Here is a 23720-nt window from a genome sequence, read left to right on the forward strand (position 1 = left end):
GCATTCATACATGACTACAACATAATTGGGAATGTCTGTTTCTCAGCATTCTGTAGATTTATCACTCAAGTTATTTTGACCGCACATGCTCCTTTAATTTAACCGTGGATGGTTACCCGAAAGGTGACGCGGGTTGTTATACAGTCAGTCAGTGATCAGGTCAATGCATACGTCAGTACAAAGATGAGTGAGGAGCAGAGGTGGGTAGTAACGCGCTACATTTACTCCGTTCCATCTACTTGAGTAACTTTTGGGATAAATTGTACTTCTAAGAGTAGTTTTATTGCAATATACTTTTACTTGAGTATATTTATAGAGAAGAAACGCTACTTTTACTCCGCTCCATTTATCTACATTCAGCTCGCTACTCGCTACTGATTTTTATCGATCTGTTAATGCACGCTTTGTTTGTTTTGGTTTGTCAGACAGACCTTCAAAGTAGGATCTATCGCATGCCTGCGTTTCACCAATCAAATGCAGTCACTGGTGACGTTGGACTCCGTTTCACCAATCAAATGCAGTCACTGGTGACGTTGGACTCCGTTTCACCAATTAAACAGAGCCAGGCGGTCACATGATTAACTGCACATAAAGTTTCAGCGGCAAACAACAACAATGGCAGAGACAACAACGAACGCAAACACCCCTGGCCTCACATAAAATCGATGTTCACGCTTCAGACAACCAAAAAACAGTTATGTAATGCGTTGTCATATGTGTCTCCCCCAAATAAGTGGACATTTCAGCTTACATGAACTCAACGTCAAATTTGAGGAAGCACATCGCGGTAAGTAACGTTAGTAGATATTTTGGCTGTCACCGTAGGCTGATGTTAGCTTCCCTGCTATGAATTACTGTCAAATGTACATTGTGTGGGGACATTTATTAACGCACTGCAGCCTCATAGACAGACAGAGACACACACACACACACACACACATGCATACGAACACCAATCAGAAGTGCACAGTGTGTTCGCAGTTGCAGCCCACACCTATCAGAGTTTATGGTTTGCGTAAAGGCTAACTTGTTATTTTCCTTTGTAATCTCTGCCTACTGAGCCTATGGTGCTGTTAAGTTATTGTGGCTCAATTTGCCTTAATTTTTTTTATTTTAATGTATTATTATTTAATATATTATTGTTTTAGCTGCTTAAGAGATATTCCTGGCTCTGAATTTGTTCATTGCTATTTTTATGTTTTTGTGCATTATTTGCTGCCGTCATCATTAAACGAACAGGTTACTCATCAGTTACTCAGTACTTGAGTAGTTTTTTTTATAACATACTTTTTTACTTTTACTCAAGTAAATATTTGGGTGTCTACTCCTTACTTTTACTTGAGTAATAAAACTCTAAAGTAACAGTACTCTTACTTGAGTACAATTTCTGGCTACTCTACCCACCTCTGGTGAGGAGACGCCGACTGGTGTGCTCGTCGATAAATTTCACTTCAAAAAACACCCCGATGGGACTTGAGATAACACTGTTGGCAAGTTTTGGGCAAATAAATGACTTATATAAATAGTAATACTTTAAATGTTTGTATATGACATTCTGACAGTAAAATTGCATGTTTTAAGGTTTATATAAATTATGCAAACAAGTAATTTACTGTGATTAATTATGCCATCCACTCATCATTTTCCGCTTATCCAAAGTCGGGTCGCGGGGGCAGCAGCCTAGGCAGAGAAGCCCAGACTCCCCACTCCTCAGCTACTTCGTCCAGCTCTTCCCGGGGGATCCTGAGGCGTTCCCAGGCCAGCCGGGAGACATAGTCTCTCCTGGGTCTTCCCCGTGGTCTCCTGCCAGTCGGACACGCTCTAAACGGGGCATTCTGACCAAATGGCCGAACCACCTCAGTGGCCTTGTGGTTAGAGTGTCCGCCCTGAGACTGGAAGGTCATGAGTTCAAACCCCGGCCGAGTCATACCAAAGATTATAAAAATGGGACCCATTGCCTCCCTGCTTAGCACTCAGCATCAAGGGTTGGAATTGGGGGTTAAATCACCAAAATGATTCCCGAGCGCGGCGCACGCTGCTGCTCACTGCTCCCCTCACCTCCCAGGAGGTGAACATAGGGATGGGTCAAAAGCAGAGGACACATTTCACCACACCCAGTGTGTGTGTGACGATAGTAGGGACTTTTACTTTAACCTCATCTGGCTCCTCTCGATGTGGAGGAGCAGCGGCTTTACTCAGAGCAGCGGCTTTACTCTGAGCTCCTCCTGAATGACAGAGCTCCTCACCCTGTCTCTAAGGGAGAGTCCCGCCACCCGATGGAGGAAACTCATTTCAACCGCTCGTACTTATGATCTCGTCCTTCCAGTCACAACCCAAAGCTCATGACCGTAGGTGAGGTACTTGAACTCCTCCACTTGGGGAAAGATCTCCTCCCCAACCCGGAGATGGTACTCCACCCTTTTCCGGGCGACAACTACGGACTCGGATTTGGAAGTGCTGATTTTCATCCCAGTCGCTTCACACAGCGGCGAACCGATCGGGTGAGAGGTGACGATCCCGGTCAGATGAAGCCAGTAGGACCATATCATTCTCAAAAAGCAGACACCTAATCCTACTTCCACCAAACCGAATCTCCTTATCGCCCTGACTGCCCCTAGAAATTCTGTCCATAAAAGTTGTTAACAGAATCGGTGACAAAGGGCAGCCCTGGCGGAGTCCAACCCTCACTGGAAACGGGTGCGACTTACTGCCGGCAATGCGGACCAGGCTCTGACAATCAGAATCAGAATCAGAATAGTTTTTATTGCCATTGTTTGAGAACGGGTTCACAAACTAGGAATTTTTCTTGGTGCAATCGTGCAACATATAACACAGAATAGGTAATAAAATGAGCATACAGGGAGCGGACCGCCACAATCAGGCGGTCTGATACCCCATACTCTCTGATTACTCTCCACAGGACTTCCGAGAGCCACTGTCGAATGCCTTCTCCATGTCCACAAAGCACATGTAGACCAGTTGGGCAAACTCCCATGCACCCTCAAGGATCATGTCGAGAGTACCAGGACCAAAACCACACTGCTCCTCCTGAATCCGAGGTTCGACTATCCGGCCTAGCCTCCTCTCCGGGACACATAAATCAGTGGTTCTTAACCTTGTTGGAGGTACCGAACCCCACCAGTTTCATATGCGCATTCACCGAACCCTTCTTTAGTGAAAAATAAAAAAATATATTTTTTCAAGTTCAAGACAAAGTTATATGTTTTTGGTAACACTTTAGTATGGGGAACATATTCTAAGTAACAAAGACTTAATTTAGAGTTATTTGGTTAGGGTTTGGGTTAAAGGGTTAGGGCCAGGGTTAGAGGGTTAGGGTTATAATAAGGCCATGCCGAATAAGGCATTAATAAGTACTTAATAATGACTAGTTAAGAGCCAATATGTTACTAATTTGCATGTTAATAAGCAACTAATTAATGGTGAATATGTTCCCCATACTAAAGTGTTACCATGTTTTTTTACTGGTGCACAAAATGAACCGTGCACAAACATCACCTTGTTCAAACAACAAAACCAACACAGTGCATAAACTCACAACAAATTACACACCTGCAAATCAGTGTGACTTCTGCTGTTGCCGTGTCCGTAATACGCCGATAGGGAGAAGTTTTTATTTACACGATGAGTCGGGTGTGTCTTGACCTCCGCCGAACCCCTGAGCCTGACTCACCGAACCCCTAGGGTTCGATCGAACCCAGGTTAAGAACCACTGACCTAAATAGACCTTACAGGGAAGGATGAGGACTGTGATCCCACGATAGTTGGAACACACCCTGCCGTTCCCCTTCTTAAATAGAAGATCCAGAGGCACCGCCCCCGAAGTCCACGCAATGCTGCAGAGTCTTGTCAACCAAGACAGCCCCACAGCCTTAATGAACTCCGGGCGAACCTCATCCGCACCCGGGGCCCTGCCACCGAGGAGCTATGATTAATCACAATTAAAAAATGTGATTAATTTGAATAAAATAATGACTATTTGACATCACTACACAGAATGTATCAATCTGCGTCATAGATGAATACATTGATCGATTCAATGTCTCTCAGCATTCCACACAATATTTGAATTCACTCTGACATCGGTTGGAATGTGTCGTTTCTCAGACCCAGATTAGATTCGTTCGAAAATGTCTTCTCTCACTATTGACTCAGTGAAATGTCTCAAGCCACCGCAGAATTAGTGGGAACTCTTGTCTCTCAGATAGCACTGCCTGATGCTCTCAGTTACTCTGTGGGGTTTTTTGTCCCACATTGGCATCAGTGTGAAGGTTTGTCTCTCAGCATGCTTACTGGGGTATGCTCTAATGACGGGTGTCATTATAGTGCATGCACATTGAATGCTATCACATACAGTGTGTGATCTCACACACACGCACACACACACACACGAGAAAAGACACTAAGTGGAATTTTCTCCCACTAATGCATCACTTCCTTTCTCTGGCTGACCACTATTGATTTACCCTCCTCCTCTTCTCAGCCCTGCACTCATTCGTCCTCATGTGTTCACATCTCCACTATCACATTTCTGCATCCCTTTTCCCCATCCGAGCCTCCATTTTTTTTCTCTTCTTTTTTTTAAATAAGTCTCTTCCTGGCCTCATTGCTTTAATCTCATCACTTTACTCCTCCTCCTCACTTAAATCATACCACTTCTGCCTTTTTACCACCCTCATTTCCTCTTTTCTTCTTTACCTTCACCCCCCTCCAGCACATTAATGTCCCAGACGAGCGCCGGGGTTTATGGTTGATAAGGCAATGAGGCCTATGGAGTTAAAAAAAAAAAATTTACATTTTAGTGCTCGAATCAATGTTAGCACAGGGTGCTCATTATTGGATTCACACAAAAAAAGAAGAGAACAATTCACTCTTGTAAAAATGTAACATGTAAAATTGAAAACCATTTGTGGTCTTACCTTTTTGTCAAATCATAGAACATGGAGGGTTTTTTTTTTAACACTTGTGAGCGTCATTGAAATCCATGAAAAAGAGTTTACATTTGAAAAGGCGTATCAATCAAGGCATTGCTTGTCATGTGTATGCGTTGCCATGGTGATGTCGTGCATGCATGCACAGGCAACATCTTCTTCTTCCTGATTGAAACTCAATTCCAGCGTGATGTTATTTGTGATGTTTAAGAGTTCTGTTTAGTACAACTCATGACAGCTTTTTCTGTGAGGAGTGTCATAGTTGAGAGTTTTAAAACTGTCCAAAAAAATCAATGGAATCAATTGGTTGATGCTACATTGTGTATGCATTTTCTCATAAATAGTCACGTTGTTCAATGATCAGGCATGTGAAACATCCGCGTTAACGTGGAAATCCGTGTTTTTAAACATTCACTTTCGCGTCAAAGCGTCACTTCTGCATTTTTTAAATGAAATATCAAAAATATTTAGCCGCAGGTACTCGCTGTGTCATGATTCGTGGTCTGGATCAAGTTTTGTGTTTTCTGTTTGTTTTGGACTCCCTTAGTTCCTGGTTGTGCACCTCCTGAGTTTGTTTAGTCACCATGGTTACGTATTATTTCCACCTGCCTCTGTTATTCGGGAAGCTCACCTGTTTCCAGTCAGACAATATTTAAGCCTGCCTTTGCCGGTCACTCGTCCTGGCTTCTTTGTTTTGCTTCACGCTGCTGTTACGAAAGTTTTTTGCTTGCCTCCTAGCTCGTGCTAAACTAGCATCCAGTGCGATCGGCACTTTCTTCCTGAGTCTTGTTTTTCTGTTTTTGGTGCTTCGTTGATTTTGAAGATTAAACCATGCTCCTACCTGCAAGTCCTGTCCGGAGTGATCCGTTTGCATCCCGGGGGAATGAACCCGCACGTAACACTCTGTTCTTCTTGCTGAACGCCACACTGAGTTGCAAGACGGGGGGACGATCAGGAGCACCGAAACAAGCTTGTTAGTTAGTTAACCAGCTAGCCAGCTTACTTGTTGCCTGCGTTCGCTCCCCCAGCCACAACGTTGACGGCTGTCCACTTCCCTGCTAATCATATTTGGATGATTACAATCCGAACAGTCTTAGTTCCAAACCAGTTGTAGTTCTAGAGCAGGGGTGTCGAACTTGTTTTCTTTTTTTTTTGTCCTGTCCAGGGGCCGTACTTATCAAGCTTCTTAGAGTGCCATTTTACACTTAAGTCCTGAGAATTTGCGAAATTTAGTCCTACTCTCAAACTTAAGAATAAAAGCTTTTTATCAACGTTCTTAAGTCTAAGAATCACTCCTACTCTCCGCGATATTTAAGAGACCTTCAGAGGTGTCTTAAGTGGTTAGGAGTTGCCAGCAGGGGATGGCACTGAGGCGAGAGAGACGTGCGCGAACGTTCAGGGAACGGAACAATGTTTTTGTTTTTTTGATGACGAGCAGCTGATCAAACGGTATCGTTTAGACAGAGCGGATATTATTTTTGTCACAGATTTAATACTTTTCGATTCCTTGTTGATTTCTGCATGTGTCTGCAGTGGGCTAGTATATATAGAGCCACCCACACCAGTTTCAAATTAGTTGCCTAATTAATGAATTGGAAAGAAAATGTTATGACAGTAGCGTATGTGTGTGGCCGTGAGGTGAGTGACGTCAGTGAGTGTGTGGGCGATAGAAGAGAGGGAGCGGTAGCGTGAGTGCCGGCGGGGACTAGTTTGTTTTGTAATATTTTGTAGTTTATTGTCAAAATATACACTCCCATTGTCCACTTAAATATTTCCAAGATATTTCTTTATTCTTAGACAACGGATTCCCTTCCGTGATTGGTCATTTCTATGGACACAGAAATGACTTCACCTAAAATTCCGTTTACGGCACATAGTAATGTCGTAATTCAGCTCTGAGTGTGACACTTAAGATTCAGTCCTACACTTCGCTGAAAGTGTGAGTAAGACGCTTGATAACTAACTTTTAAGTGCAGCTTTCAGCGAATAATTTATTTACTCTTAAGTCAACTCTTAGCAGACTTCTTAGGAGTAATTCTAAGAAGCTTGATAAGTACGGCCCCAGATCTTCAGGCAAATCATAATGTTGATGTAGATGCCAATATCGGCTGTGCAAATTTACTTTACAAAAGAGAAGTGTTGCCTTATTTATGTTTGACTTTATTAAATGGATGTATATTATCATTTGGTGCAGCCGGGCCGGAGCAGGAGGGGATAGAAAGAGGGAAAAAAAGGAAGACAGAGGGGGAAATTGTGGGGACAAGAGAGGGATAAGACAGAGAGACAGAAACAACAATAACAAAAACAGTAACAACAATAAAACAACATCAGCAAATAGGATATGTACAAATATGATGGTAAAAGTGATGGCAAAGAAGCAGTTAGTAAAATAAATAATAATACAGAAATGACAATGAACATTATTACACAAAAAATGGAGCAATACAAATACCAATAGAAATAGCGCTATTGATGATAATGAACAATAACAATAATAACCTCTATTATCAACAATACAATTGTTTCAAATGCCACAATACATATATGTAATGATAACTTGAAATACAAAAGAAAGCAGATACATGGAGGCGAAGAAAGAGAAGCCAATTATATTAACCTTGTAGATTGTTATAGTAACAATAGGTTAAGCTTTGTCAGTGTGCCATGTGTCGAACTTGTTTTCATCGAGGGCCACATCGCAGTCATGGCCGCCCTTAGAGGGCCGCTTGTAACAGTGAATGTAAGAATTTAAAAGTCTAATCACCTCATTTAGATTATTGCACAATTGCCTATGCATTTGGTTATTTGATTTGTGTACGTACAAATTGATGGATAACTTGCTATGAAATCGTAAGTCTAGGTGACAAGCAGATATTTATGTATTTATTGTTATTTTTACAAACTATAATACGGTATATATTAGGGGTGCTAAAAAATTGTTTTAATCACATATGAATCGCGATTCTTATTCATCTCGATTGTAAATTGATTAATAATTTTCAAAAATATAATTTAATTTTTTTGAGGAATTATTTAAAAAAAACATTTTACTTACTTGGTTAAAGTTAAGGTACCACTGATAGTCACACACACAATTGGTGTGGTGAAATTACCCTCTGCGTTTGTCACCCACATCTGAGGTCCTCTCCAAGGTTTCTCATTGTCATCCCACTGGGTTGAGTTTTTCCTTGCCCTGATGTGGGATCTGAACCGAGGATGTCGTTGTGGCTTGTGCAGCCCTTTGAGACGCTTGTGATTTAGGGCTATATAAATAAACATTGATTGATTGATTGATTGATTGATTGATTGACTTACCCGTGTAAAAATTTGTCCGAGGAGGGGGACCTTAAAGGATGGTTTAGTGTGGCTGAAACGGGGCTTAGGCTAAATAATTATTCGTTTAAGGGGTTAAACGACTTAGTGTAGACATGGCCTTAGGGAAATTTTACAACAGGCCGTTTACAGCACAAGCAAGAGAACAGGAGCGTTTAATTTGCTCACCCTAACACACCTAATAATCTCACCTCATTGAAGCGTTGTTGTTTTTAATTGGTTATCGTAGCTATTTTTTGTTATCGGTTTATCCAGGTGACGTCAAAATTCCTAACATCGGCCCAATAATTATCTGTCCCATATTTGTCGTGCACCCCTAACAAATATTATTCGTTTTATGTTATTCTTTTTTCCCTTTTGTTCCCTCGTGCGCTTTATCAACAGAAAGCATCATAACTGGAGATTTAAGCCCATTTTGACAGGAAAATCTTACAGTGAAGAGACGGTCATCATAAGCAACTAACAGCGTGAGCAAAGCATTTTTATGTCCCTCCATGCAGGAAGTCATGTTGTGTTTAATGATGACGATTTTACAGTTACAGATAAAAGAGATGACATGGGTGTTCACCATCATGGGCGCGTAGCACAGAAGTAACTTCTAAAGCCAAGTGTAGTCGTTAGTAAATGGGCTCAATCAATAGAAAAAAAACCCCCAATGGTAACATTTTTTTTTTTTAATTCTATGCATCATTTTTATCCTCCTACAAGTTAATTAACACCATGAGGCAGATGACTGTAAGATTCCCTTTATCGGTATTTTCCATCTAAATGAACAAGTACATTCGGTGGATTCAGCTTTGAGGCTTTACGGAATGTTGTGTAATGTGTGGGATTGTAGGCATACATGCAATATCTTTTATTCCTCTTTTATAGGAAAGGAAGTGTGTTGTGATTAATGAAAAAAAACATAACTAACTTTTTAAAGGGGAACTGCTCGGGGGCCGCATTGGGTTAAAACAATTTGGCCGGGGGCCGGGCTATATATATATATATATATATATATATATATATATATATATATATATATATATATATATATATATATATATATATATATATATATATATATATATATATATATATATATATATATATATATATATATATATATATATATCCTTATGTACGGAGCCCCTAAAGCAGGGGTCCCCAAACTTTTTGACTCAAGGGCCGCATTGGGTTAAAACAATTTATATATATATATATATATATATATATATATATATATATATATATATATATATATATATATATATATATATATATATATATATATATATATATATATATATATAAAATAAATGTGTGTGTATTTATATATATATATATATATACACAGCCCAGCCCCCGGCCAAAATAAATGTGTGTGTATTTATATATATATATATATATATACATACAGCCCGGCCCCCGGCCAAATTGTTTTAACCCAATGCGGCCCCTGAGTCAAAAAGTTTGGGGACCCCTGCTTTAGGGGGTCCGTACATAAGGATTGTGAACGATAGGCAAAATTCCCCAAAAAAGTGCAGTTCCCCTTTGAGATATATATATATATATATATATATATATATATATATATATATATATATATATATATATATATATTAGATATATATATATATTAGATATATATAGCGCACTTTCCGCGCGCGATGATGTCACGTTATCGATGAGAAAATGCATTTTTAGACAATATTTTTTTGCCTGAGCGACTAGGAGACACCGTGAGTAGCAAGCAGTACAAAGTGGATAAGAAAATATTATTTTTTTTATACTTGGGACTTCCTGCTGGCCTGATTTTGGACGCAGGCCGTAGTTTGGGGACCCCTGCCCTAAAGGGACATGGGGGAAAAAAATGTTGTTATGATTTTTTTTTTTTTTTTTTAGACATGTACGAGAAACTTTCTCCTGGGGATGAGTTGATTGGCAACACTAAATTGGCCCTGGTGTGTGAATGTGAGTGTGAATGTTGTCTGTCCATCGGTGTTGGCCCTGTGATGCGACTTGCGCACGAAAAACTTTTTATAAAGTTATAAAAAAAATTTAAAATTTTTTTTAGACATGTATATCTCGTGTGCACGAGAAACTTTCTCGTGCGCACGAGATGCATGTCTAAAAAAAAAAAAAATTATAAAAAAAAAAAATTCCCGCATGTCCCTTTAGGGGCACCGTACTTATGAGAGACATGACGATGGATTTTTTTAATTATTTTTTTTGCATTCTAAATATTAAATAAATTGTATTCATCCATCCATCCATTTTCTACCGCTTGTCCCTTTTTTGGGGTGGCGGAGGGTGCTGGAGCCTATCTCAGCTGCATTCGGGCGGAAGGCAGGGTACACCCTGGACAAGTCGCCATCTCATCGCAGGGCCAACACATATAGACAGACAACATTCACACTCACATTCACACACTAGGGCCAATTTAGTGTTGCTAATCAACCTATCCCCAGGTGCATGTTTTTTTTGGAGGTGGGAGGAAGCCGGAGTACCCGGAGGGAACCCACACAGTCACGGGGAGAACATGCAAACGCCACGCAGAAAGATCCCGAGCGCAGGTTCGAACCCAGGACTACTCAGGACCTTCGTATTGTGAGGCAGATGCACTAACCCCAGTGCCACCGTGCTGCCCTAATTGTATTCAGTAATTATATTTAATCTACTTAAAGTTTACAAATGATATAACACCATGTGTTAATCACTAAGATTATTATCAAGACTTATGCCAGGCTGATTAGAAACATAAATACGAATCAAATATACTGCAAAGGAAGGAACTTATAAAAAACGATAAAAAAATCTATTTCCATGGAATTACGCAGTGCTGAAATAAATATGTTCTAACTAAATTAATAATAAATACTACCGATTAAAAAAAACAACCTGTCAATACATTTTAAAGGCCTACTGAAATGATTTTTTTTTATTTAAACGGGAATAGCAGATCCATTCTGTGTCATACTTGATCATTTCGCGATATTGACATATTTTTGCTGAAAGGATTTAGTAGAGAAAATCGATGATAAAGTTCGCAACTTTTGCTCGCTGATAAAAAAGCCTTGCCTGTACCGGAAGTAGCGTGACGTCACAGGAGGTAATATTCCTCACAATTTTCCTTTGTTTACAATGGAGCGAGAGAGATTCGGAGCGACAAAGCGACGATTGCCCCATTAATTTGAGCGAGGATGAAAGATTCGTAGATGAGGAACGTTACAGTGAAGGACTAGAGAGGCAGTGATGGACGTATCTTTTTTCGCTCTGACCGTAACTTAGGTACAAGCTGGCTCATTGGATTCCACACTCTCTCCTTTTTCTATTGTGGATCACGGATTTGTATTTTAAACCACCTCGGATACAATATCCTCTTGAAAATGAGAGTCGAGCACGCGAAATGGACATTTAAAGTGACTTTTATCTCCACGACAATACATCGGTGTGACACACTTAGCTACTGAGCTAACGTGATAGCATCGTTCTCAAATGAAGATAGAAACAAAAGAAATAAACCCCTGACTGGAAGGATAGACAGAAGATCAACAATACTATTAAACCATGTACATGTAACTACACGGTTAAAAATTCTCAGCCTGGTAAGGCTTAACAATGCTGTTGCTAACGACGCTAAGGCTAATTTAGCAACTTAGCAACCGGACCTCACAGAACTATGATAAAAACATTAGCGCTCCACCTACGCCAGCCAGCCCTCATCTTCCCATCAACAGCCGTGCTCACCTGCGTTCCAGCGATCGACGGCGCGACGAAGGACTTCATCCGTGGGTTTGGCGGCAAGCATCGGCTAGGCGTCTGCTTTGTTGTGTTGCTGTAAGTATTGTACTTAGCCGCTAATACACCGATCGATCCCACCTACAACGTTCTTCTTTGCAGCCTCCATTGTTCATTAAACAAATTGCAAAAGATTCACCAACACAGATGTCCAGAATACTGTGGAATTTTGTGGAAGAAAACAAGAGGTTTTTGTATCGGGTCCGATGGGGTCCAACCACTTCCGTGGATTTTGTGACGTCACGCGCATAAATCATATCCAAAGGAGTTTTTCAACCGGAAGTGTGGCGGGAATTTTAAAATGTCACTTTATAAGTTAACCCGGCCGTATTGGCATGTGTTTCAATGTTAAGATTTCATCATTGATATATAAACTATCAGACTGCGTGGTCGGTAGTAGTGGCTTTCAGTAGGCCTTTAAGTGCAAATGAAAATACAGCTTCACCACTTTAGTCAGTGTTTTTGCGCTTAATAAACTTTCCTATAACTTTAGTTTGGAAGCTCCAGACTTCTTCTGTTTGTTTGATATTGTCATTGCTGCCACAAGTGGCGGGAAAGGGTATTACAACTGAGGATTGCTGCGGCCCATACGGACCACAGCTGAGAAACAGATGTTTTTTTTGGCGGCCTTCTAGGGGGTGTTTGCAGCCCAACAATGGGCCCTACGGTTAAAAAACACTGCTGTACATCCCAATGAAGTGTTTTAGAGATCATTATATGACCACTTTGAGGACCTTGAAAGGGTTAACTGCATTTAAAAGAGCTGTACTGTATGAGAGGTAAACGTTTATATCATATAAAAAAAAAACTTGTAATTTAACAGTTTTCATACATGGATGGATGTCTAATCTATGTAATGGTTGTGTCATTAATGTCTACTTAACCTAAAACGAGGCTTGTTTATCGCCATTGTTCAGTGGAATTAATGGAAGTCATTACTTCTCTGATAAAGTCTTTTACTCCGGCATTGCAAGGCTTCCTTTCTCTAATTTAGTCTGTTGCCTCTGGAAGGGGAACACGGAGTGGTGTTGTTTTACAAGCAGCGCCAGGGCAATGATGTCATTACTAATTCATACCGTGTTGGTTTGGAGATGCTGCAGTCCTTTTCATGCGCTATCAGAACACACTCAACTTTATTGGACAAACATCAGGATTGAATGTCACCGCCAAGCGGGATTGTTCACGGAAACCACACACACACACACACACATGCTAATCGCTTTGTGTATTTCTCCGCGTGTGTTTTTTTTTAGGCCCTGGTGTCCGAGAAGTCCCTCCACGCCGTGTTAGGCGGACCGGAAGCAGATGTTGACACTGTGGCCGCCACGCTGTGCTTGGCGCTGCACCTCAGCCAGGTAAAGTGCTGTCTAGTTCAAGCAAGTGTGTGTTTGGGCTTTTTAAAAGGACAGGGAAGAGGACGCGTTCAGGGTACAGAAAAACAAAGGTACGTGTCAGGTTCAAACACCGAACTATCTATTAAGCAGGACAAGAAGCAAGGAATCAAACAGAGACAGGATTTAATTAAGCTCATGAGGAGAGCGAGTGGAACTGCACCCTTGTACAGTGTCACCCCACGCTCTGAAGAAAAAGTTCCCGCGCTTCCTAGGGGTGTAACGGTACACAAAAATTTCGGTTCGGTACGGACCTCGGTTTAGAGGTCACGGTTCGGTTAATTTTCGGTACAGTAAGAAAACAACAAAGTATCAATTTTTGGGTTATTTATTTACCAAATTTGCAAAATCTTTCACCAAAAATATTTTTCTAAGTGGAATATTTGATGTGAAGTAATCGGAACCTTGGATAGGTCAATAATTCATAATAGCTTTGATTTTGATTCAATATTATGTTTTGAGCAATGACAGTTTGAAAGAAAAAAAACAGCTTGGTCGGGGGTGGGGGGGTGGGGGGTTGTTTGGGGGCGGGGGGCGTGGTTGGGGGCGTCGTTATTTACAGCTAGAATTCACCAACTCGAGTATTTCATATACATTCCATATATATATGTATATATATATATATATATATGTATGAAATACTTGACTTTCAGTGAATTCTAGCTATATATATATTTTTGATTTTTTATTTTATTTACATAGAAAAAAAAAAAAATACTTGAATTTCAGTGTTCCAGTGGCTATCCATTAGATGGCAGTATTGTCCTGTTTAACTTCTCCGTTCATGATGAGTATATCATTTCGGCCGCCATGTCTGTAATTTCCTCGTTCTTCTGCTTCGTCTCCTTGTTGTGTGCGCAGTTGTGCACTCTATAAAAGCCCTAGATGTTATGACGTCTTTGGGCAGGCAAGCTGTTTATTTTGTGGGAAAGCGGACGTGAGAACAGGCTGTGCCCACTCAGTCTCAGGTCCACATTGAGCTGGAGGGGGCGTGGCCTCCAGCTCCGGCTGAATACCGGGAGTTTGTCGGGAGAAAATCTCTGCCGGGAGGTTGTCGGGAGAGGCGCTGAATATCGGGATTCTCCCGCTAAAAACGGGAGGGTTGGTAAGTATGATGGTCAGTCTATCGTAGCCCGTTAGCTGCTAGCATGCCGTGTGTTGTGCCTCGGTGTGCATTGTTTACACAACGTGCGTTACGCTACTTAATATGTCCGTGTGGAAACTCGTTCGGTACACCTCTGAACCGAACCAGAACCCCCGTACCGAAACGGTTCAATATAAATACACGTACCGTTACACCCCTAGCGCTTCCCCGTTTATTTGGGCATTCCCTGATTACATAGCTGTAGCTGCTTCTAAGGAGAGGGGTCACATTATGCAGCAGCCTAGCGCTGGTTCATAACCAGTTAAAACAAAATGTGCTTGGAGCGGTGTCAGGTTTGCCCCCTCTCTGCTCGTCCGCTTTATCCAAACCAATCCACTTTATTTATATAGCACATTTAAACAACAAAATGTTTCCAAAGTGCTGCACAACAATATTAAAAACAATATTCAAATATTATCCTTAGCTCCACCAATGACTGAATAAAAACAAAAAATAAATACATATAAAAGAAAACAATATAAAATAAATATGATTAAAATGATTTTAAAGCAGACCTGGGCATTCTGCGGCCCGCGGGCCGCATCCGGCCCTTTGTGCGTCCCTGTCCGGCCCGCGTGAGGCCAATTATAAATTACAAAATAAATTTAAAAAAGTATCTATGTCGAGTGTGCAATACAACGGTGCTGCTTTTGTTTTGAAAATCGTTATTTGTATTACTTCCGTGTGGACGTATGCGTGATTGTGAGTGAATGTGAACAACTGCAATTACAAAATAAAGTTGAAAAAACATCTATGTCCTGCGCGCAATACAACTGTGCTGCTTTTATTTTGAAAAGTATTATTTATGGGCGTGTGTCCGTGTGTAACCTGCGAGTGAAGGTGCACATGCAGCGACAAGTGATGCAGGGTTTACACCCGAGACGCCAAAAAGAGAAAAGTTGATGAGGAATGCCGTGTTTTTAACAACACATGAACTGCAAAGCAACGTCCCCTCACCTAAGGTGCGTGCCTGCGCAATTGCGCACTGCTCAAGCGTCCGCTGCGCGCAGCAAGTATATATGCCGCGCACCAAATCAAATCCCATCTGAATTCTAAACAAAATAAACATATTTATTCTATGGAATTTTGCAATGCAACTTTGAGTGACAGTGACAACAAGCGGCCCTAATGGTGTTCGTCAACACCGTTCAATTGAACACCGTTCAATTATTGTAACGTCTATCGAGATGCTTCGAGGACAGGAATTATATCGATCACTTTATTGAACAAAACTGTTTATATTCGGACATAACCACACCAAAAACATGAGTAAAACAATTCTATCTCGAAAAACTAGTCATTTTCTGCCGTACAAACCAGGCCAAAACCAACTTGTCATCTGTCACCAACACGCATAGCACTAAACCACTGGTGCGTTTAAGGCCACACAAAAAGTCGGACAACTCAAACACCACACAAAGTTACACTATGATTCCTCAGTCATACGTGTGCTTATTTTACTGTCATTTATTATTAATGTTAATTTATATATATTAGTCATGGAATGCTGTTACACACACTATGTTGAAGTATTACTATTATTATTATTATTATTATTTATCTTACGGTATATATCAAAAATAATATTGAGCAAAATTTAATTGAAATATTGTCGATGTGGCCCTCCAGCAGTGCTCGGGTAGCTCATGCGGCCCCCGGTAAAAATGAATTGCCCACCCCTGTTTTAAAGGGTAAAACCAATTAAAACAGTAAATAGAAATCAACATTTTAAAAACACAGAGGACAACAGAGGACCACACAACTCACGTAGTGTTAAAAGCCAAAGAATAAAAGAGGGTCTTAAGACACGCTATTTTTATGTTTTTGCCGTCATCATTAAACGAACAGGTTACTCATCAGTTACTCAGTACTTGAGTAGTTTTTTCACAACATACTTTTTACTTTTACTCAAGTAAATACGTGGGTGACTACTCCTTACTTTTACTTGAGTAATAAATCTCTAAAGTAACAGCACTCTTACTTGAGTACAATTTCTGGCTACTCTACCCACCTCTGCGGAATTGTAGAGATACCAGGAAATTGACCGCACCTCCCCCTGATATGTGCGTGAATTGTGCACCACCGCCAAGCATTACGGACTGTACCATAACCTTTAACCTTGACCCCCCCACGTCTCCGCTTGGACGGTCATATTTTATATGTGCTTGTCCCTGCAGAGGGAGCCCTCAGGTGGGGTGTGTGTGCCGCTGCTGTGCGGCCGGCGTGGCCATGCCGCGTTGCCCGGGGAGACGACGAGCTATCTGCGGAGGGTCAACGTGTGCGAGAGCCTCTTATTGTGGCGGGATGACGTGGACCTGCTCAGGATTCATCAGGCTGGAAAACTGTCGCTCACGCTGCTGAGGGACGGACTGCTGGACAGGTAGACGCCCGCACACACACGGGGAGGTGTGTGCGTGTTTGTTAATGCAACAATTGAGTGTTTATGCAAATGCTTGTCATCGCAGCGCCGAGCTCCGCATTTTTGAGTCCAGCGTCCTTCGAGTGGTCCATCCCGACGGTGGGGATGACGGGCCGGCGTCGGCGGTGATGACGGTCGCCAGAGAGCTTCTTCAAGAGGCACCGGAGCACGTCGGAGCGGCGCTGAGGGAGAGCCTCGGAGGTGAGGAGGGGGAGATGGTTGTGGGGGGGGAGCAAGCACAGATGTCCCCTAGGGGAGGTAATGGGGCGGTGCGCGAGGAGCGTGCTCAAATCCTTGGAGATGACTCGCTTAACACTCACTAGGAAAGATGGAAGACCCCATGCCACGACTCCTGCATGGTGGAAGAGTGGAGAGTGATCTTTGCTCAATACTTCGACACTTCTTTCAGGACCTTAAACACTTTTGCTGAAGGTCCATAAAAACAGCAGTTATATAGAGGATCTTTGACTTAACATTTTTGCAGTAGGTGCTTAAAAGGACGTCTGTCATATAAAAGACCTTTCACTGGTTTTTAATTTGGTAATACATCCTTAAAAACAGCAGAACACTCCTGTCATATAGAGGATCTTTGACTAACATTTTTGCAGTAGGTGCTTAAAAGGACGTCTGTCATATAAAAGACCTTTCACTCGTTTTTTTTTTGGTAATTCATCCTTAAAAACAGCAGAACACTCCTGTCATATAGAGGATCTTTGACAAACATTTTTGCAGTAGGTGCTTAAAAGGACGTCTGTCATATAAAAGACCTTTCACTCGTTTTTTTTTGGTAATTCATCCTTAAAAACAGCAGAACACTCCTGTCATATAGAGGATCTTTGACTAACAGTTTTGCAGTAGGTGCTTAAAAGGACGTCTGTCATATAAAAGACCTTTCACTCGTTTTTTTTTGGTAATTCATCCTTAAAAACAGCAGAACACTCCTGTCATTTAGAGGATCTTTGACAAACATTTTTGCAGTAGGTACTTAAAAGGACGTCTGTCACATAAAAGACCTTTCACTCTGGTTTTTTTGGTAATACATTCTTAAAAACGGCAGAACACTCCTGTCATATAGAGGATCTTTGACTAACGTTTTTGCAGTAGGTACTTAAAAGGACGTCTGTCATATAAAAGACCTTTCACTGGTTTTTAATTTGGTAATACATCCTTAAAAACAGCAGAACACTCCTATCATATAGAGGATCTTTGACTAACATTTTTGCAGTAAGTGCTTAAAAGGACGTCTGTCATATAAAAGACCTTTCACTCGGTTTTTTTTTGGTAATACATCCTTAAAAACAGCAGAACACTCCGGTCATATGGAGGATCTTTGACAATCATTTTTGCAGTAGGTGCTTAAAAGGACGCCTGTCATATAAAAGACCTTTCACTCTTTTTTTTTTGGTAATACATCCTTAAAAACAGCAGAACACTCCTGTCATTTAGAGGATCTTTGACAAACATTTTTTAGTAGGTACTTAAAAGGACTTCTGTCATATAAAAGACCTTTCACTCTTTTTTTTTTTGGTAATACATCCTTAAAAACAGCAGAACACTCCTGTCATATAGAGGATCTTTGACTAACATTTTTGCAGTAGGTACTTAAAAGGACGTCTGTCATATAAAAGACCTTTCACTCTGTTTTTTTTGGTAATACATCCTTAAAAACAGCAGAACACTCCGGTCATATGGAGGATCTTTGACAATCATTTTTGCAGTAGGTGCTTAAAAGGACGCCTGTCATATAAAAGACCTTTCACTCTTTTTTTTTTGGTAATACATCCTTAAAAACAGCAGAACCCTCCTATCATATAGAGCAGGGGTCTCAAACATGCGGCCCGCGGGCCAATTGCGGCCCGCGAGACGTTATTTTGCGGCCCCCACCTTAATATGAAAGATTAATGTTAGTGCGGCCCGCAAGTTTTAAATGAATGGCGCTTAACAGCGTTGTGTGAGGAGCTGAAGGAATCTACCAATCACGGTGTGGTATATGTCTCTCTACAATATTGAGGGCATGCCATGATGGCACTGCCTTTAATGTCACCTGACATCACGCAGTCCTTTTCTCCATACTAACAGCGTGCCCACCCAATCACGTGTTGTGTGCGGCATCTGCATGTACACATAAGTGATTGCAAGACATACTTGAGCAACAGTCATACAGGTCTGACTGAGGGTGTTCATATAACCAACTTTAACACTCTTACAAATATGCGCCACACTGTGAACCCACACCAAACAAGAATGACAAACACATTTCGGGAAAACATCCACACCTAAACACAACATAAACACAACAAAACAAATACCCAGAATCCTTTGCAGCCCTAACTCTTCCGGGCAAAAACACCCCCGCTACCCCCAACCCCGCCCACCTCAACCCCCCCCCCCCCCCACACCCCTCAAACCCCCCTATACCCCCATCTCCCGAATTCGGAGGTCTCAAGGTTGGCAAGTATGCATCGATGTCACTTGCGTGATGCAAGCAGAGAAACATTTTGCCGCTTTTCCACGACACCCGCACACGCTCTTCCTCCCTCCCTCCCTGCCTCCCTCGCTCGCCCGCCTGCTCGCTCCCGCCCCCGGCGCCGCTGTAAACAGTCCGGGCGGGGAGACGAGCGGTCCGGTGTTGTGCCGAAAAACGCACCCCCGCCGTAGAATGCCGAGCGACAATACAAAACTGGTGCACTGGACCCAAGCGCTGATACTCCGACCGCGATCACCGCGACACCTGTCCGTCAGTAATAAAGTCCCTGATAACCTGGACCAATTCAAACCGTTGTTTTTTTATTGTTTGATTTGCATTGCCTCACACGATGAACACTGCATATATTTTTATATGATGCCGGATAACACTCAGGGAGCCGACACTTTTTTGCGCTCGCGTTCCCGGTACTTTCCGCCGACCGCCGTGTTGCTGTAGGGAGGAAAAGCGGAACGACACACCTTGCGGAAATAACATTATTCTGCGTGCGTCGGCTAACTACAAATATATTCCACAACCCCAAACATGTCTTTTTCAAAGCCTGCAGTGAAGAGAAAGGTTAGTGATGAGCAAAGACAATTCCAGGAAAAGTGGGAGATGCAATATTTCTTTGTTGAGCACAGGGGCACCCCGATTGATTGATTGATTGATTGATTGATTGATTGATTGATTGATTGAGACTTTTATTAGTAGGTTGCACAGTGAAGTACATATTCCGTACAATTGACCACTAAATGGTAACACTCCAATAAGTTTTTCAACTTTTTTAAGTCGGGGTCCACAGATATATACTATCAGATATATACTATCAATATAATACAGTCATCACACAAGATAATTATCAGGGTATATAAATGTAATGATTTACATTATTTACAATCCGGGGTGTGGAGGGGGGAGGGTTAGATTTGGTTGTTATCATCAGTCATCAACAATTGAGAACAGAGAAATGGACATTGGAACAGTGTAGGTCTGACTTGGTAGGATATGTACAGCAAGTAGTGGACATAGAGAGAGAGATCAGAAAGCATAAGAAAAAGTATCTACATTTGATTATTTACATTTGATTATTAAAAATCCGGGAGGGTGTTAGTTTAGGGTTGAAGTTACCTTGAGGTCTACTTTTATTGCGGTTTTGAAGGAGGATAGAGATGCCCTTTACGTGTCTTATTTGCACAGAGAAAGTTGCGGTGCACAAGAAATACAATTTGAAACGTCATTATACAACTAGACATGCTGAGGAGTATGCAAAATACCAGGGAGATGAGAGAGTGAACCGGGTTGCACATTTTAAAACCAGTCTACTGCGGCAACAAGATTTCTTCAAGAAAGCAACCGAAAAGAGCGATGCAGCAGTCAAAGCTAGCTATATGGTGAGTGAGATGGTTGCTAGGGCGGGAAAGCCATTCAAAGAAGGTGAATTCATTAAAAAGTGCATGTTAGATTTTTTTAAATACATTTTTTCTTGCGGCCCAGCCTCACCCAGTTTCTGCATCCAGTGGCCCCCAGGTAAATTGAGTTTGAGACCCCTGATATAGAGGATCTTTGACTAACATTTTTTAGTAGGTACTTAAAAGGACGTCTGTCATATAAAATACCTTTCACTCGTTTTTAATTTGGTAATACATCCTTAAAAACAGCAGAACACTCCTGTCATATAGAGGATCTTTGACTAACATTTTTGCAGTAGGTGCTTAAAAGGACGTCTGTCATATAAAAGACATTTCACTCGGTTTTTTTTTTGGTAATACATCCTTAAAAACAGCAGAACACTCCTGTCATATAGAGGATCTTTGACTAACATTTTTGCAGTAGGTACTTAAAAGGACGTCTGTCATATAAAAGACCTTTCACTCGTTTTTAATTTGGTAATACATTCTTAAAAACAGCAGAACACTCCGGTCATATGGAGGATCTTTGACAATCATTTTTTAGTAGGTACTTAAAAGGACTTCTGTCATATAAAAGACCTTTCACTCTTTTTTTTTTTTGGTAATACATCCTTAAAAACAGCAGAACACTCCTGTCATATAGACGATCTTTGACTAACATTTTTTCAGTAGGTACTTAAAAGGACGTCTGTCATATAAAAGACCTTTCACTCGTTTTCCACTCATCTTTAAAAACAGCAGATATATATATATATATATATATATATATATATATATATATATATATATATATATATATATGTATATGTATATGTGTACTGTATATATATATATATATATGTACTGTATATATATGGAGTGAGGGAAAACTAAATTAAGGTCAGTGAAGAGTTGGAGAGGAACAGAATAACAAGGATGAGCAGTAGGATAATTATGTAACATAACTGTCAACTTGTCTTATTTTCTTTTTTAGGCACTGATTAGGACTAAGAGACCTTGGGTTAAAAAAGTTGTTTGGATGTACAGTTTTTGAAGTTTTAAAATACTGTAAAGAACTGAATAAATAATTGCAATTATACAAGGTAAACTAGATGAGGCAATTCCTGAAGGAATTGCGTGTGAATGCTTCCAATGCTGAAGTTGAACTGAAATGCTGACAGAATGTAGTATGGATGTAAGAATAGTTTCAATGTTGATAAGTTGACGCTGAACTGAAATGCTAATGGAATGTAGGATGAATGTAGAAATGGTTTGGGGACCTCTGATATATATTGATATATAATGTAGGAACCAGAATATTAATAACAGAAATAAACAACCCTTTTGTGTGAATGAGTGTAAATGGGGGAGGGAGGTTTTTTGGGTTGATGCACTAATTGTAAGTGTATCTTGTGTTTTTTATGTTGATTTAATAAAATAATTTATTTTATTTTATTTTTTTAAATTTCTTGTGCGGCCCGGTACCAATCGATCCACGGACCGGTACTGGGCCGCGGCCCGGTGGTTGTGGACCACTGCCCTAAAGGGAAACCTTTTTAAATGATAGTCAGATCCATTCTGAAGATGCCTAAGGGATTTTTAAGCTTTGGCCCATAAAACATGTTTACTGTAAAGTAAACATGTTTAACATCCAATTTGAACTTTTTTTTTTTTTAAATGGCCCTCAGTAGTCCCGTACAAATTTGTGTGAATTATGCAAAATTATTTAAATTTAGTCCCCATGAACCATATTAACTCTTTTTCCCTAGGGTCCCCAGTAAGAATGATCAGCACATTACTTCATCAATCCAGAGATTTAAAGACGTGTATGAGCTAACTGGGCAGTGGCCATTTTACCTCATTTTATTTATGCCTCCACAACCTGTAGAAAGGGTGGTGCCCACAAGTGATGATCAAAAACTTGCTCCCCATTCCAAACGATAACCAGTATGTGTGTGTGTGTGTGTGTTTACAGAAGCGTTGAGTCTCCAAAGTGAAGCGTTCAGGCTCAAACACGGCCGCCAGTTCACACAACTGGAGGAGCTGATGGGACGTTTTCAACAGTGGAGCGCTGTCCCTCCCAGTCAGAGCATGAGGGCGACGCTACCAGGTGCGGTTTTGTTTTGTAAACCATTCAGTAGGGGTGTAACGGTACACAAAAATGTCGGTTCGGTACGTACCTCGGTTTAGAGGTCACGGTTCGGTTCATTTTCGGTACAGTAAGAAAACAACAAAACATACATTTTTGGGTTATTTATTTACCATCCATCCATCCATCCATCCATCCATCTTCTTCCGCTTATCCGAGGTCGGGTCGCGGGGGCAGCAGCCTAAGCAGGGAAGCCCAGACTTTCCTCTCCCCAGCCACTTCGTCCAGCTCCTCCCAGGGGATCCCGAGGCGTTCCCAGGCCAGCCGGGAGACATAGTCTTCCCAACGTGTCCTGGGTCTTCCCCGTGGCCTCCTACCGGTCGGACGTGCCCTAAACACCTCCCTAGGGAGGCGTTCGGGTGGCATCCTGACCAGATGCCCGAACCACCTCATCTGGCTCCTCTCCATGTGGAGGAGCAGCGGCTTTACTTTGAGCTCCCCCCGGATGGCAGAGCTTCTCACCCTATCTCTAAGGGAGAGACCCGCCACCCGGCAGAGGAAACTCATTTGGGCCGCTTGTACCCGTGATCTTGTCCTTTCGGTCATAACCCAAAGCTCATGACCATAAGTGAGGATGGGAACGTAGATCGACCGGTAAATTGAGAGCTTTGCCTTCCGGCTCAGCTCCTTCTTCACCACAACGGATCGATACAGCGTCCGCATTACTGAAAACGCCGCACCGATCCGCTTGTCGATC

General features: G+C 41.4%; 1 pseudogene; it reads left to right on the top strand.

Annotated features, from left to right (window-relative positions):
* Positions 1–23720, top strand: part of LOC133631813 (protein prune homolog 2-like) — a 109277-nt pseudogene that overhangs the window by 5825 nt on the left and 79732 nt on the right.

This window comes from Entelurus aequoreus, linkage group LG17, assembly GCF_033978785.1.
Source record: "Entelurus aequoreus isolate RoL-2023_Sb linkage group LG17, RoL_Eaeq_v1.1, whole genome shotgun sequence".
NCBI lineage: Eukaryota > Metazoa > Chordata > Actinopteri > Syngnathiformes > Syngnathidae > Entelurus > Entelurus aequoreus.